The following is a 17,367-nucleotide window of genomic DNA, read 5'->3' as shown; positions in this document are numbered from 1 at the left end:
ACCCTAAAACCCCTCCCTGACCCCCAGACTCCATTTCAGTTGATTGTGTCCATTTATACTTTAGGAATTGGCTTAGATGTCACTCCTTCTGAGAAGCCTCCTCTGACTTTCTGGTGAACATCTGAGCCCTCATCTGGGGTCCCTCACCCCTGGTCCAGGCCCTCAAGTAGCACCTGTTCTCCCTTTTGTCTTTATTCTTCATGGAGTTTGTAAGCTCTGTGAGGATGGGATGACAGTTCTCTTATTCAAGCACACCTCAGAACCTAAATAAAAGAATGAAACAACACATATTTAATGATTCATATCTATATTTTTAAATTCCAGCCTTAAAATCAGGCTGTAATTTAAGTAGGTGGAAGGTAAAAGGAATTAGTAACCCCATTTTGTAAATGAGTAAACCGAGAATCAGAGAGCATGAGTGGCAGTTCTGAGTCCACATAATTTATTTAGAGAAAGAGAAAAAGCTATGACATGATCTTTTGTGGTGTTTAGACCTTCATGGTACTCATCTTTTGGGAAAGAAAGAGAAAATTGTAAATTATGTTCAACTGGCCAGTGATCATCTTATCTGATGCATAAATACAAAATCACTCACATTTTAGTTCCTTTGTAATAGCTGCTTTAAATGTAATGAGTCCATTTAAACATGAAAACAATTCATATGTGTATGAATAATAAATATATGTGCATACAAATGCACGTACGTGTTTATATACATATATACGCATATAATGCATGCACGAGTTTGAGCATTTCCAATCCATAAAGTCCTGCAATTTCCTTTTGACCCTGTTGTCCTGCTGTGGTTTCACAATAGTGTTTGGCACAGAGTAAATCATATACCAGACTCTTTTTTGCATGTGTGGCTCAATAAACTTTTATTATTTTTTGTTATTTATTTTTATTCAAAAGAATTTGCTTCCCTATCACAAAAATTAGATGACTACACCCCAAACAGCAGTGAAGTCCATGGAGCTATACTGGCAGAGAGTTCACTGGGTATTCCCAATGCTTCAAAAGTCATAAAGGAGGGAAAAAAGGAAAAGAAAATATACTCAAAGCAAAACCAAACTCATGAGCACTCTGGGGAGAGATATCACATGATAGTTTCTGTTTCTTCCCTCATTGCCAGCTGCAGCAGATGTATTCCAGTAGGACCAAGTACAATTTGACTTGAGTAAACCAAACTCTTCATTTCAGCTCTAGCTCCTTAATTGGACCCTGACTGTTAGCAGCCACCGGCACACTGGACTGCACATCTGGCCGTGCTCTCCAGCACACAGCACTAACACATTCATCTGTACCATCTTCTTTTCTTTGTCCAGAACACTTTTGACCATATCAAATGTAAATGTTAGCAATGTCTTAGAAAGTCCCTTATTGTACAGCTACAAAGAGTTGTTCTCACTTCCCCAAGCTGTGTAATCTCCATTGGAAACTAGGCCTACAAAGTTTTTTTTTTTCATTGATATGACCCTTGAAAGAATGTAGACAGTATGGTTTCCCTACATTCCATAACAGCTTTAGCTAGCTGGCTGTTGATGCAAAAACAATTTCCTCACCATTCACGAACTTTGCATAGGAGACTGATTTTCGGTGTCCTTTGAATACTATGATTGGCTGTTTAGTGTTATGAAGATCATAGTAGAGGACAGGGATTAGAACAGTTGAAGCCAAATGGTATCTGGAAGAGGAGCTGAATTTGACACAGCACACATTAGCCTTGGCTTCAATGCTTGCCACTGAGTTGTCTGTGTTGGCAGACCACAGCTTCACTTTTGCATTATCAGAGCCCAAAGCCAAGGGTTTAGGTTCCATTACCTTAAAGTCATCAATACAGCACCTCTTCTCATGCTCGTGATAGACCTTTGATTTCTGTCTTGTGAATCCATCCCATAGAATGACAGGAACTTCATCCTGCTAGCTAACAGGTTCTTATAGTAACTACTCCAACAGACACATCTGAGTTTTGAATTGCAGGTCATTTCATACTCAGAGTAGTGAATATCCACTGCATCCTGGAAGACTGTGGCATATTCATAGACTTTGATCTTTTTTGTAATCCCAGCAATGGCAAAGTAGTCACAATCACAGTCAAATTCAATACTAGAGACTATGCTGGGACCATTATAAAGGTCACTAGCACGTGACAATGAGGCAGAAGTTCATACCGAATTATATTGAGTAAACTTGGACAAGCATTCATGAAATTCCTCCAAGTGGCTTGTAGTTCGACTATCATCTGAGAAATGAGACATCCTTGTAGAAAAGAAACATTGCTCTAAGTCTTCAAAATGAGCAGTGAGTCATTTTCGTCTTGATGCTAATGTGCTGCTATTACAAGGTTATTTTTTTGTTTGAAAACTGTCACTGAAACTTCAAGGTTGGCTGCATTCCGTAGAATCAGTTAATACTACCGTGTGGTGGGGAGGAAACTTCAAATTGAGGCACTGTGCTATCCTCACTAACAGGAGAGTATATACCACTCATTTCTTCTACTCTTTTGATATCCTCTTCTAGAACACTCAGATCCTTCTGAATCTGTTCCATTTGCTCTTATTTCTTCTTGCAACTTGGAGGAATTCCATAAAGATCTGTAGTTGGGCTGCACGTGATTCTGCTTCCAGTTGTTTCTTCTTCTGCACTAGTAACTCCAGCATGAGGTTGATATTGGCTAAATCAAGTTTATCTGGTCAGTACCCAACGAATCCTGAAATATTTGCCACCTGTGGGCATTGGTGCTACACACTGAGTGGTTCAATTTGAACCTCTCTTCCTCAAATCTTTGCTTCCAGAAAGAGCTCATTCACCAAGAAATTAGGATACAGATGAGCAATATTATCCACAACATAGTTACACTTGGGACATCTATTATTGTCCTCCAAATGCTGATGAATACACTTGTAGCATGGTTGTGGCCACATTTCCTCATACATGTTTCCTCAGTCATATCTGAGCAGATGGGGCACCCGGAGTCATTGCTTTTGTCCTCCTAGGAGTTGATGAGCCAGTTGCAAAGCGGGCTGAGCAAAAGTGGCTTCCTGCTGCCCCTACCTGGGCTGGAGCTGTTCCGGGCCTAGCTCTGCAGCTGAGCCTGGAACCACCCACCCCCTCTCCCAGCACGGCAGCCGCCACCAACACAGGCAGCACCCGGCCCGGAGGTTGGGGAGAGCCAGGGCCAGTCCCAGCGGAGCCCGACCCAGCCTGGTGGCTACGGGACACTGTGACTCTCTCGGAGGAGAGCGACCCAAACCGCAACCCGCCGCCTCCCCACCCCATAGCCTCAGCACATCCTGAGGGCATACCTACCAGACTCGCTTTTAAGTGCTTCCTATTTTTTGTTTTAATATGTTACTTATAAGTGGAATGGAATCAAGTGTTTTTAAAATTTTCAACTTCCTATTATTTGATAATATAAAAGTAGTGCCAGAGATATGTTTCAAAATAATGTATTCGGCTATACTGCCTTGCTTTAATTTGCTAAAAAGAAGTGGTAGAAGAATTGACATCTATCTGAGAGGTAGTATGTGCCAATTACTGTGCTAGATTCTTAATATACACAATTTCATTTAGACCTTACAAACTCCCCTTTGTGTTAAGGTTTAGTACCACCATTGTACAAAAGAAAGAAAAAAGACAAAAGAAAAAAGAAAAAAAAAAAGAGAAAAAAAAGGAAATTGAGAATTTAGGAGATCAAGCTTGCCCCACAGACAGTAATTGACAGGACTGAAATACAATTCCAAATTTTCTAACTCTCAAGTCCCTGCTCTTTACATTTCTTATTTAGAATCACAGCATCCAAACATGGATGTTCCTTTCATGATCTAGAACATAGTCAAGTATTTAGATCTACGGGAGAAAGGATGTTAATACAGAAAGAAAATTACCCAGAGAATATCAAGAATGGAGTTCAATTCCAAGATCTGGATCATATCAGTTAGGACCACCTTGAGAGAGCTAACTAGTCTTCAATTGCAGCAAGGCTATTGAACAGAGAAGGGCTGCTGGATCAATTGATTTGGGTATGCACATGGTTCTTAGCTGTTTTTGTTCCCATGCAGCCAAGCAACCTTAGACAACTCACTCCAGCTCTCTGAGGTTCCATGTTCTCATTTACTAAAACAGAGGCAGTAATCTCCAACCCATCTTGTTACTACAAAATTCCACCTGTCCTAGTTCACTGCAGCATATTTTTTTAAATTATTATTATTATAAAAGTTATAATAGTAACAATAACTTGTTTCTTACCACTGCATTTAAGTTTTTATTTTGCTTCATATATATCTTCCATACATCCTGAAATCCACCAATTAATGAAGCACTTGGGCTTTTGCCATCTTTTAAAATAAACACAAGCCATGTGCTAAACCTGTTTGGAGGCACGCAATCTGTTGTGCAACACCGCACTTTTGAAAAATGTACTTATCTTCAACTCCTGTCTGCTTCTGAACACAAACACATACAGATGTGTCTTCCTCTGTATACGATGTCTTGTTCATGGCCACCCTCTTTTGCAGCTGTCACCATAACGGCCTGTAAGAAATGGATGAGTTGATGCAGAGCATGGAATTGAAAGTTTTAACTTTTTCAGTTAAAAGGGGAAAGCATAATTTAGGCCACCTTGTTGAGTTACAGATCTTTTCCTGGTTGGTTTTCAGTTTGTAGTAAGAATTGATGATACAGAGAGGTAGAAATGACCAAGAGAGTGATGATAGTCCACTGGTACCATTTTCACTGACTATTTGTACCTTGGAGAGGTCCTCAAGTTTTAGTGTCTGGTCCTCGACATCTTACATTTTGAAACTGACTTTTCCCGGGCGATCAGACTCCAGAAGACTGGCATTTCTAATCAAAGACACATGAGATGCATAAAAATAGCTATTTTGTTCACATTTTTATTGAGCACTTACCTAAACGTGCTATATTCCAATCGATGTTTGATGCACAGTGGCTGGCATGCTGTAGTCTTTGGACTCAAGAGATACAGGTAAGTGAATAGCAGTATGTTGCATAATGTACTGCACGCTTATATAACTAAAGACAGGCTAGTAAGATCTGTGAGTAGTTCAGTATTTCTAGAGCTGACAGCACAAATGTGAAGAACATAATGATGCCAGACAAGCTTAAGATTCAGAAAATTCTTTTAAGACACGGTAAAGAGCATAAGCATGTCAACACAGACAGAACTGCGTTTTGGAAAGATCTCTCTGGTTGCAGTCTGGAGACCAGTGGAGAAGGACACAAGGAGAAGAGAGAGCAATCCCAATACCATTATGTTTAGCCTGATAAGCAATGATTCTGGCAGCAGAGATGGGACGATATGTAGAAGTAATTACAAGGTAGAATTGATGAACGTTTCCTTATCTGTAGAGATTGAGAGAGAAGGAATTATCAGAGACTATCCAAGTTTGTGGCTGGAATAAATGAAAGGAACTCTGTGCATTTCAGTCAGATAAGGAACACAAACAGAAGCTGGACCTGGGAAGGGGTTTAATCTTTTAAATCATTGGTGTTTTCATACATATTGATCTATCGTTCATTCACAAATCTACTCAGCAATTATTGTTTTGAGAACCTATTACCTGCCAAGTGTTTTCGTTTCCTTGGCAGCTCAAATAAATACCATGCAATAGTCTGGTTTAAACAATGGGAATTTATTTGCTCATGGTTTTGAGGCTAAGACAGAAGTCCAAATCAAGGCATATCAAGGCAATGCTTTCTCCCCCAAAACTGTGGCATTCTGGAACTGGCTGCTAGCGATCTTTGGTCTCTAGCTTGTCACATAGCAAGACACATGGCAGCATCTCCTGCTATTTCCTTTCTCTTCCAGGTTCCATTGATGTTCAGCTTGTCATGGTCAGTTTCTGATGCTAGCTCCATGGCTTTCTCCTTTCACTGTCTGAATTTCATTTAGCTTATAAAGGACTCCAGTTACAGAATTAAGACCCACTCTGAATGGATTTCGCCATGCCTTGACTGAAGTATCCCATCAGAAAGGGCCTACTTACAATGGGTTCACACCAGCAAGAATGGATTAAGTCAAGAACGTGTTTGTCTGGGTTACATACATCTCCAAACTGCCACACCAAACATGTGGTGAAACAGCAGGGAGTAAATAAAGTTTTTGCCTTCATGGAGCTTACATTCTAATGGGGAAGGCATATAGAAACAACAAATAGATGCACATGTGATATCAGAAAGTTTTAAGTGCTTTGAAGCAAAAATAAGCATGACAAGTAGAAAGAGTGATGGGGGTTGTGGAAGCCATGTTAGGGAAGACTTTGAGGGGCTGACATGGGAGCAGATGTTATTGGGGAGCTGCTCTTCCTGAGATCAAAGCATGTCGGCAGCTGGGTGAGTGATCAGAAGAAGAGTAGAAGGTAAGGAAAAAGGGCGGGAGTGAGTGGTGTTTTGCTCTGGCCATGGAGAGCCCGGATGAACAAGGTTTACCTTCTGTTGTGGGTTGAACTGTGCCCACCAAAAAGATATGTTGAGGTTCTATTCCTCAGTACCTGTGACCATGACCTTTTTTGGAAATAGGGTCTTTGCAGATGCAATCAAGTTAAGGTGAGGTCACATTGGATTAGGGTGGGCCCTAAATCTGGTGACTGGCATCCTTGACAAGAAGAGGGAGATGCAGACACACAGAGAAGGAAGAAGATCATGTGAAGACAGAGGCAGAAATTGGAGTGAGGTAGCTACAAATCAAGGAACTCCAAGGATTGCTGACAATCACCAAAAACTAGGAAGAAGAGAGGAAGGATATTCCCCTTGAACCTTCCAAGAGCTCCTGCTCCTGCTGATGACTTGATTTGAGAATTCTTACTTCCAGAACTATAAGAGAATCAATTTCCATTTGTTTCCAATGTGTGGCAATTCATAATGGCATTCACAGGAAATTCACACACCCTGTTCCAGTTTGCTTATGCTGCCATTATGCAAAATACCAAAAATGGATTGACTTTTATAAAGGGGGTTTATTTGGTTACAAATGTATAGTCTGAAGGCCATGAAAATGTCCAAATTAAGGCATCAGCACAAGTATACCTTCACAGAAGGAAGGCCAATAGCGTCCAGAAAACCTCTGTTAGATGGGAAGGCACGTGGCTGGCATCTGCTGATCCCAGATTATGTTCCAGCTCCTCTCTCAGCTCCTGTGCATTCTTCAAAATGTTGCTCTTGGTGCATTTTGTCCTCTTAGCTTCTCTGGAGCAGTCTCTGGGCTAGCGTAAGTCTGCTTTCAATAGCCATCTCCAAAATGTCTTTCTTGGTTGCTCTCCAAAATGTCACTCACAGCTACACTGACTTTCTTCTGTTTGTCAGCTCTTTTATATGGCTCCAGTGACTTAATTCAGACCCACTCTGAATGGGTAGGGTAGCATCTCCATAGAAATTATACAATCAAAGGTCTTGCCCACAGTTGATTGAGTCACATCTCCATGGAAACAATCAATAGGTTCCAACCTCATCAACACTAATATGTCTGCCCCGACAAGATTGCATCAAAGAACATGGCATTTTGGGGGACATAACACATCCAAACCGGCACATACTCTCACACTGGGAAGTCCTCTTCTCTTAAATCCAGAGCTTCTCTTTTGTAGACTCTTCTGGTACATGAGGACAAACACTTTGGCCAGTATTCCATGGGGATTACCACCGCCCCAACCCACACCCTGAACAATGGTAGAAATCATGCATTGAGATCCTACTATGTAATGGACCTCCTTAATCCTTCAAACCAGTCCAGGGACACTGACTTTGGACAAGTTACTTAAACTTTCTGAGCTGCAACTATGTGTATGATGTAGGGATGAAGATAAACAATTAATAAGTAAACAAGGAAGGGACTTAAGCTATGACTCTCTGATTCCAAACCCTGTGCTGTTCAATGAATGACAACCAATATTGCAGCCCAGAGTTCACAAATCATTAAATTTCTGTCCTTCCAGATTATTTTACTTATGCCTGGAATGAGCCATTTCCCCTTCCTGGGATGCCAGGCAAACATCAGGTGCACATTGAGATTCAGTTCCAACACAACCTCTTCCGGAGACCTTGTCTGAACTCTGCAGAGTAAAAAGCTCTTGTCTATGCCCTCAAGCACCAAGCCCACATCTGTACAATAGCAGTTATCTGGGAAGAAAAGAGACAGGATCATTTTCACCTCTTGGCAAGTGGCTGGCGAATGATGGGCTCTCTTACTGCTGGCTTGATGAAAAAAAGAGTTACCATTCAGCTTGCTGTTCCTAAGATCACCCTCTACTCTCCCCGTGGAATTTCACATTTCTCTCCTTTTCTCGGTAAGTCTTTGGAAGACATTCATAGCCGGTTAATCCCCCACTCTTTAGAGTAGGAATTCAGACTAGATTTCTGACTCAGAGGATGACCCTCCTTCTAAGCTCAGAAAGCCCCTAAGTCCATTTGTATACTGGTATCTAGAATCTTATTGCCACTCTAATCTTAATAATGACAGGGAAACTGAAATTAATGTATATACCTACTTGTGTGTCAGAGGCCCTCACCAACCTTAGAGTCTTTTATTGTTTCTTTTTTAAGTGCATATGTTTGAGGCTTGATCTAGCACTTTATGCTAAAAAAAAAAAAAAAATCAGCTATTATCCCATGTTGTTTCTCTGTCTGAAAAATCTGTTTGAAGACCAAGCCTCATCCTCTCCTCTACAGAGCAAACATGGTGACTTTTTGTGTTTTTGTTGGCTTTGGAGTATGGGCCTCTCTTTCATCCCTTGATAAATCTCCAGTTTTATTTCCTCTCTTCAGTGGGTGAGTATGAGATTCCCATAGAAATCCTGGGGAGTCAGGGAAGGCCAAGGTTTACAAAGGGATAGAGAACTCTGCATCTCTAAAAGGGGAGAGGGAGGGACAGGAAATCAGGCTCACATTTTTCCAGCCCTGCTTTGTGTACCAGACAGTATGACAAGTTAAGCATTATCTGATTAATCCACCCAACAATGCTACAACCTAAGTATCTACACTCCTGGCTTCCTACCAAGCAGGTTTATGTAATGAGTCCAAAGCCACTTTGAGGGTGGGAGGATTGTACCAGGCATCTCTTTGCCACCACTTCCAGTCCTCTCTTATTTATGCTACTGACTCAGTGACCAGTTCTGCACAGACCAAGACCAGCTTTAAGGAAGGGCAAACTGACAGACCTTTATCATGTCTAGATGCTGAACATTTTCCCTCCTGCCCCAGGCTTCTCTGCATTCCTGATTCCCTGCCTTTACAGCCTGGACATGAGGATGCTATGAACCTTTGTCAAGGAGCCTGGGACCAGAGCATAAAACGATTCTCCCTTTCTTTCCCCAGGTGGACAGTCCCAAGGTTCAATATGTATGGTTTCTTAGATTACCATACAAGATTGGGCAGCCAGTCAGGGGGTGGTGTTTGGCCCCATGAGTATCCTTGTATTGGACTCCCCTCCTTCCTTCCCTGCTTCATCCCCCATCCTTCTTGCCCACTCCCTGGGGTCACTCACACCTGCTGGCTTTATTAAGCCCATACACTCAAGCTTTCATCACAGGCTGCCTTCTGGGGAACCCAGACTGAATTAGAGTACAAATTCAAGCCCAGAATTCATGCTCTTTCCAATTTCCTAGTGGTTCCCTAAACATGGCAACCCTAAGGATCCCAAGAAGGACTTTGAATAATACAGATTTCTGAGACTTCTCCCAGACCTGGTGATTCACATCTTCAGTGGAGTGTTAGAAATCTGCATTTTCTTCATTTTCTGTTTGGCTTTATTTCCCCATAAACTCCAGAGATGATTATTATGCACAGTGAAGTCTTCTCATCCAGATTTTGACCAGGTTTCTCAAGGTCAAAGACTCCTCTCCTTACTCTTTGGTTACTCCTAATACATAGCATATCTCTGAGTTCACAGCAGGAAAACAAAAAGAAAAGTGTTAAATGTTGCCATATGACTTGGAAATCCCACTTCTAGGTATATACACAAAATAATTGAAACAGACACTCGAAGAGATATATGCACACCAATGTCCACAGTGGCATTATTCACAATTGCCAAAGGATGGAAGCCACCCAAGTGTTCGGGTTTGCTAGAGCTGCTGGTATGCAAAATACCAGAAATGGGTTGGCTCTCATAAAGGGGGTTTATTTGGTTACAAATTTACAGTACTAAGGCCACAAAAGTGTCCAAACAAAGGCATCAACAAGAAAATACCTTCAGTGAAGAATGGCTGTTGGTGTCTGGAATGGCGCTGTCAGCTGGGAAGGCACAGAGCTGGTGTCTGCTGGTCCTTTGCTCCAGGGTTGTGTTTCAGCTCCTCTCTCTCAGCTCCTGTGCATCCTTGCTTCTTTCTCCCAGGGTGTTTCTCTTTAAGCATCTGAGTGTCCTCTCTTAGCTTCTCTGAGGCAAACGCTGGGCTTCATCTCTTAGCCGAGCATCTCCAAACAACTTTCTGTCTGCATCTCCAAGCATCTCCAAGTGTCAGCAAGTGTCTGGGTCTGTGTTGGCTCTTAGCTTCTCTCATAAATATGCCAGTGAACTAATCAAGACCCGCCCTGAATGGGCAGTGTCTACACCTCCATGGAAGTAATTTAATCAGAGTTATCACCCACATTTGAGTGTGTCATATCTCCATGAAAACAATCAATCAAAAGTTCCACCCAACAAGATTCAGTAAAAGATCATGGCTGTTATGGGGTCTTAACAGTTTCAAACCAGCACACCAAGTGTCAGTCAACCGATGAATGGCTAAACAAAATGTGATAGCTACACACAATGGAATATCATTCAGCTGTAAAAAGGAATGAGTTCTGATACATGCAACATCATGAATGAAACTTGAAGACATCATGTTGAGTGAAATAAGCCAGACACTAAAGGATAGCTCTTGTATGATCTCACTGATATGAACTAATTATAATAAGCAAACTCATACAGTCAGAATTTAGAATATAGGTTACCAAGAGATGGACTGGTAAGGAATAAGGATTTGAGGCTTAAAATATACAAAGTCTCTATTTGAGACAAAGGAAAAGTTTTGGATAGTGATCCTAGTAGTATAACATTGTGAACATAATTAACAATACTAAATTATATATCTAAATGTGGCTAAAAGGGGAAATTTTAGTTTTTATATATGTTACCAGAATATTTTTTTAAAAAAAATTCCATGAAACTGTATGACACAAACAGTAAACCCTAACCTAAACAATAGACTATAGTGAATAGTACAATTATAAAAATGTATTTTCATCAATTATAACAAAGATACCTCATCAGTGCAAGAGGTTAATATTGGAGTGGAACACAGTAATTTGGGCAAAGAATAAAAAAGTATTTGCAAAGTCCCCTTGAGGGACTGGGAAAAAATGTGAAAATAGTAAACTTCCCCACCCGGGGAATTCCTGATATTCTCGCAAGCATTGGGTGCTATCCGTTTAATAGGCCAAGTCCTCGATCTTGGGGCTTGACCTTATGAAGCTCGTTACTGAAAAGGAGAAGCTAAGCCTACTTGTAATTATGCCTAAAGTCACCCCCAGAGAACCTCTTTTGTTGCTCAGATGTGGCCTCTCTCTTTAAGCCGACTCTGCAGGTAAACCTACTGCCCTCCCCCTTATGTGGAAAATGACTCCCAGGGGTGTAAATCTCCCTGGCAATGTAGGACATGACTCCCAGAGATGAGCCTGGCCTTGGCATTGTGGGATTGAGAAAGACTTCTTGATCAAAAGGGGGAAGATAAATGAAACAAAATAAAATTTAGTGTCTGAGAGATTTCAAATAGAATCAAGAGGTCATTCCAGAGTTTATTCTTATTTGTTATATAGATATCCCTGTTTAGCTTTCAGTGTATTAGAATGGCTAGAAGGAAAAACTTGAAACCGTTGAATTGTAATCCAGTATCCTTGATTCTTGAAGATGATTGTATAACTATCTAGCTTTTACAGTGTGACTGTGTAATTATGAAAACTTTTGACTGATACTTCCTTTGTCCAATGTATGGGCAGATGAGTAAGAAAATAAAAACAAAAAATAAATAAATAATGGGGGGGGTGGTAAGGGGTATAAGATATTTTGGATGTTCCTTTTTATTTTTATTATTATTCTTATTTTTATTTTGGGGACTAATGAAAATGTTCAAAAATTGATTGTGGTGATGAATGCACAATATATGATGATGCCATGAACCACTGATTGTACGCTTTGGATGCTTATCTGGTATATGAATATATCTCGATAAAATTGCATTAAAAATAATAGTAGGGTTTGTATATGAAAACACTGTATTTGATGCATGGTTTTTCTGTAAACTCACCACTTCTCAAAAAAAGAAAGAAGAAAGAAAAGAAAAGAGAAAGAAAGAAAGAAAGAAAGAAAGAAAGAAAGAAAGAAAGAAAGAAAGAAAGCATTCCCTCTCCCCGCAATTCAACTCGATGGTTTTTAGAAGTATCCAAAATCTTACTCCCATTAGAGAAGGGCTTACTTAGAAAAGTCAGGGATTCCACCCACCAAAATGTTGGTTCCTAAAGCACTTGCTATGAATGCAAATACACACATACTAATCATTAGTTAAGGCTTCATCCTCTCCTCAAAGCTGGAGGCCCCAAGAGAGGAAATGCAAGTGTGGGGAGGATAAGACGTTACAAGTTAGTTGCCTTCTCAGTAGCATAAAAGCATCATGCTGTGTCACCAAGAGCATGAACTTGAGAATTAAAATCATGTCTTTGAATCTCCAGTCCATATGTTGCAAATGTCTCTGAGTTTTGGTTTTCTCATCTGTCAAGTGAGGACTGACATATTTCTTTAAACTAGTATAAGATTGAAATGACGTAACATATTCAAAAGGAACATTATAAAATAGGAACTGATCTGTAAATGTGAGGATTAGGCAAAGGAACTGAGAGTCTGTGAAATAAGTAAACTATCTACTCATCCCAGCAATTTTGCTCTCTTCTCTTCAGAAAATCTTGAAAAGTCCAACTGACTTTTTTCTAGGAACGTGTTGTTTAATCTCAGTCAGAAGTAGCTACTGTGCTTCCACTCACTTCCTCCTTTGCACCCTTGAAAGTAAGATCTGCCACCTTTTCCCATCTGATTACTGTGCTGTCCCTTAGGGTGAGACGATTGCAAACCGTGGCTGAAGCTAACGTGGACCTTTCAGCCATCACACTCAGAAACATATTTAAAAATGGTCTGCTCTGCGTTTTCCTTAAAATGATTGTAATTTTATTTAAAGCAGCATGACCTTGGAAATGAAAATTATTTACTTGGTATCCTTGGCAGCGTAATGACTTGTAAGTTAAGAAATATTGGGTTACAGACGCTCCGTAGTGTATGTTTTCCACTGACAAAATTGTCCATGGTTCTTCTATAGCAGGTATTGCAACTTTAAGTCAATATTCAGGTTGGTGTCCTTTCTTTCTTTAATACACAAATGCTAACAACTTTACCGCTTTTATTCAGAGCAATACTTGTGGATTTCTTTGGTGGATTAAAAACAACGTTTAAACAAAAGAGCTGGATTTCATTTAACTCAATTCAGTAAACATTTGCCAAATGACTTTCATGTGCAAAGTTCTGGGACATAATAGCTCGAAGAATAACTGCTATAATCTTACATGTGAATAACATTTTAAAGTCTTCAAGTTGCTTGCAAACACGTCACCTAATTTAAGCCTGACAACTACCCTGAAATTTCAAGAATTTAAGTGTTATGTACATTTTGGAATGGGAAAATTGATGCATGGGGCAGAAAGAAATTAAAATTGATGGTTCTAGGGTGATATCTTAAACACTGTACATTTTAAATGTATTCTTTCATCCTTCCAAAGACCTACAATACAGTTGTTTTTGCTACTCCCGTTTTATTGAAGATAAATTTAGTCCTGGGGAGATTAAAGGATTTGTTCAAGGTCACGTAAATAGAATTACCCCAGGCTGTCTGACTCCAATTTTAGGTGACTTTTTATGCCAAACAAGACATCAAGATGATGAATCAAAAGAGAAACAAAGAAAGCAACTGAGCTCACCCAAAGGCTACTCAGAAGCTGAACTGCTTCAAAAATAAAGACACTTAGACTTCAGACCCCACCCCCTGTGGAGACCCGGTGGCAGTTCTCTGACTATTATTTGGCACATTAAAGCCTCACTCATTGACATCACTGGAACCTGTCAGGGGTTCTTTCATCACTCAATATCAGTGCCTTCCTTACTCTAAATAGCACAGGCTCATTTTTATTATGAAAATATCATATAACTCACAGCAACTGGAAGAAGGCCTTATCCTTTACAGAACAGATTGCCCCAGCGTACTCTGCAAGGGAAGAAAGACAGTGTCAAGGTCAAAAGAGCTAGTGTTCAGGGTTCTTGGCCAAACCACCCGACCTCTCTGAGCTTCAGTTTCCCCTGCAGTACAGTGAAGTTACAGGACGTGGGATTGATGCCTCAGAAGAAATTACTTTAGCTCTCAGAGCTACAGTTCCCACATGTGCAAAATGGAACAGTGGCTGAGTTACATCATCCCAAAATCTCACTCCATTTTTAAGACCCTGAAGGTGAAGTGGAAAGGAAGCTCACAGGGAAAGTACAGGGAATCACTGAGACAAGATGGAGACCCTCCAAAGTTGATACCAGCTGAATTAATAATTTGACCCAGCAATTCTCCTTCATACCCAGCTCTGTTTGCTAAGTGCTGGATCTGGAGCTGAAGATGCTAAATATGCTCTAGGAATTGCATGTAGCGTTGAGTGGCGAGCACAGGTGGAAGTCTATCTTGATCATAATACTTAGTTGGCTTCCCTGGGAGTTTTCATTTCCTTGTGTGTGAAGTGGCAATAATGATGCTCAGATTAAAGCTAGATTATGAAGATTAGAAATGAGGTATTTAAAGAAACTAAAGAGTGACTTCTTTCTATCAGGCAGGATAGGCTAACCAAAGTAACACACAATGCAGAGTCTCAGTGGTTTAACATATTAAAATTGTATTTCTCACTCATTTTCCTGCTGGGTGGCTCTCCTTCAAGAAGTAACCTTGGAATCCAGCCTCCTTCCCCATCCGATGATGACTCCACCTTCAACCGATAGCCTTGGCATTGCCCGGGATGTGGAACAGAGCCTGGGGACTGCAGCGCGGGCCCCTCCCATCAGCTCACTTCCTTGAGCCCTGGTCAGTCAGGTGACCCCCTTGGGGCAAGGTGGCTGCAAGATAGTGCCTGGCTGGGAGTCTTCTCTCCAGCCACATTCTGCATGGTGGAAATGGAGAACAGACCTTGAGTGGTGGGTTGTCATCTTTGTGAGTCGGGGTCCTTACAGGCATCAAAGAGATCCCAAAGGAACTATTTACTAAGAGGTAGGCAGGTGTTGGGACAGCACAAGGATATGGGTGTGACCACTCCTGGGCTTGAAGGAGCCAGAGGAGGGTGTGGATGCAAGACCTGAAACCAGAAGACCCACGGATGGAGAGGCTGCCTGCAGGACTCACCATCGGGGATGGTGGAGTGACCACACAGCCAGGAGGCCAGATTAGGGATAAAGACTCCAACTGAGTCCTGACTGCATCCCACCTCACACCCATGCTCTCTGTCAGCTGGGCTCCCCAGAAGCCAGAGGGCAAGGGGGTCACAGCTGTGGTGCTTACAGGGCACCCTCAGCCCCGGGCAGGTGGACAAAAGGACAGAGAGCAGACCAAGAGGGCAAATGGCTCTCAGCACAGCACCACTGCTGCCTCTGGAAGCAGAAAACAACACTCCACTGCAGGTCTTTGGAGGTGTCTTGAGGTGGCTCAATTTCCACTTGTCACTCCCTGCACTCTCCTTTCCAGAAGGGACGGAAGGAAGGTGGGTGAGCAGAGTGTCACATGCCTCACACTCAAGGCTGCTGGCCACAGAACTGGCATCATGCATTTTGGCTGACTGAGGGATGCATTTATTCAGAGACTCCGGGAAGTTAAGTGCTTTCCCAAAAACCCTGCCGGTCAAGTGTTATTACCTGCATTGTAAAGGAGCTCTGAGTAGTCAGTTCTCCCCTTCCTTCAGGTCCCACCTGGTCCCACCAGCTCTCAAGCAATCAGAACCTTCAACCCCTGCAACTCAGAAGAAATCCCAAAGATCCCCAACATCTGTAACTGCCAGGGTTCAACAATATTTATAATGCAGATTGCACACTTTCAAGCAGAATGTATTAGGCACACATCTCCAACACTTGCTACACAAATCTCTTTTTACCTCACGCTCATCTCAAATAAGTCGTTGGAGGACCTGAGATCAATCATTCTTTTGAAGGTTTCTCAGCTAGGTAGGACAGAGCCAGGGTTCTGATTCATGGGTCTTGCTTTACTCTCTACACCCCTCACTGCAACACACTCACACACACTCACAGACTAGCAAATGCACACTTTAACACACTCGCATGCACACTTTAACACACGTTCTCACACAGTCATATCCACAGTCATATACTCACATGCACACTCATCCATTCACACACATGCACACACCATCTCATGCTCTTGCACACACACTCACACTCTATCACACAGACACACACAGTCCTCTAGCTCTCCAAGAATTATAATGCTTTGCTTCATTCTACTGAAGCCACTGCCATCCAACAACAGAGAAGGAGAGAAGCAGCCAGACTGGTAACCTCATCTCTGCTCCAGGGTGTATAGGGACTTTCTTTTAACCTTTTCCAGGCTGTGAATTACCCACCTCACTGGATTTTCTTGATATCACCAAAACCCCCTGGGTGAGGCAACAAGGTCTGGAATCAGGGTGTCTGCACCCCACTTTCCTGAGGACTAATTCTAATTACTGGGAGGCAAATCCTGTCTTAGGATCCTTGGCAAACCTGTGAACCAGGACTAACTGACAGTGAGCCATTTGGGCATCTCCATCAGTCTGTGAGTTTGGGGCGAGGCCAGGTGTGGATCGTGCCTCAGGGAAAAGCTAAACCATGAACTGGAAACCCTTGCCTGGCAGAACTTTTATCAGGGCTCAGGCAACGTGCAGGACACATCCAGGAGGTGTTCTCTCTCCACCTTTCTCAACCCCCTAATCTCACCAGCTGGAGTCAAGGAGAAGATGAAAGGAGAGACAGGTAAAGAAGGAAAGAAGGAAAGCAGTTGTCGTTTACTGAGACTGCTGCCTTCCATGCAGAATATGAGCACGCATCTGAAGTAATCCCATTGGTCCACTCTCTGTCTCGTTCTATGGGCATATCCATTTTAAAGATGAGGCCCCTATGGTTCAGACAACCTAAGGGATTTGTCCAAGTTCCCATAAGGGAACAGGCTGCAGATCCCCAGCCTGAACTGAGGTTTTGGTCCCTAACTTGGGTTTTCTTTCCTCTGCACACCAATGCATAAACTCAAATCAGCCCCA

The 17,367-nt window shown here is 41.8% G+C and overlaps 1 pseudogene; it reads right to left on the bottom strand.

The window, feature by feature from the left end:
• Positions 1-1,191: 1,191 nt before the first annotated feature.
• On the bottom strand, positions 1,192-15,888 carry LOC119530197 (annotated as a pseudogene).
• Positions 15,889-17,367: the final 1,479 nt, after the last annotated feature.

The sequence above is a fragment of the Choloepus didactylus genome, chromosome 3 (genome assembly GCF_015220235.1).
Source record: "Choloepus didactylus isolate mChoDid1 chromosome 3, mChoDid1.pri, whole genome shotgun sequence".
NCBI lineage: Eukaryota > Metazoa > Chordata > Mammalia > Pilosa > Megalonychidae > Choloepus > Choloepus didactylus.
Note: the sequence above shows the minus strand (reverse complement) of the source record. Positions and strands in the feature narration are given on the sequence as shown.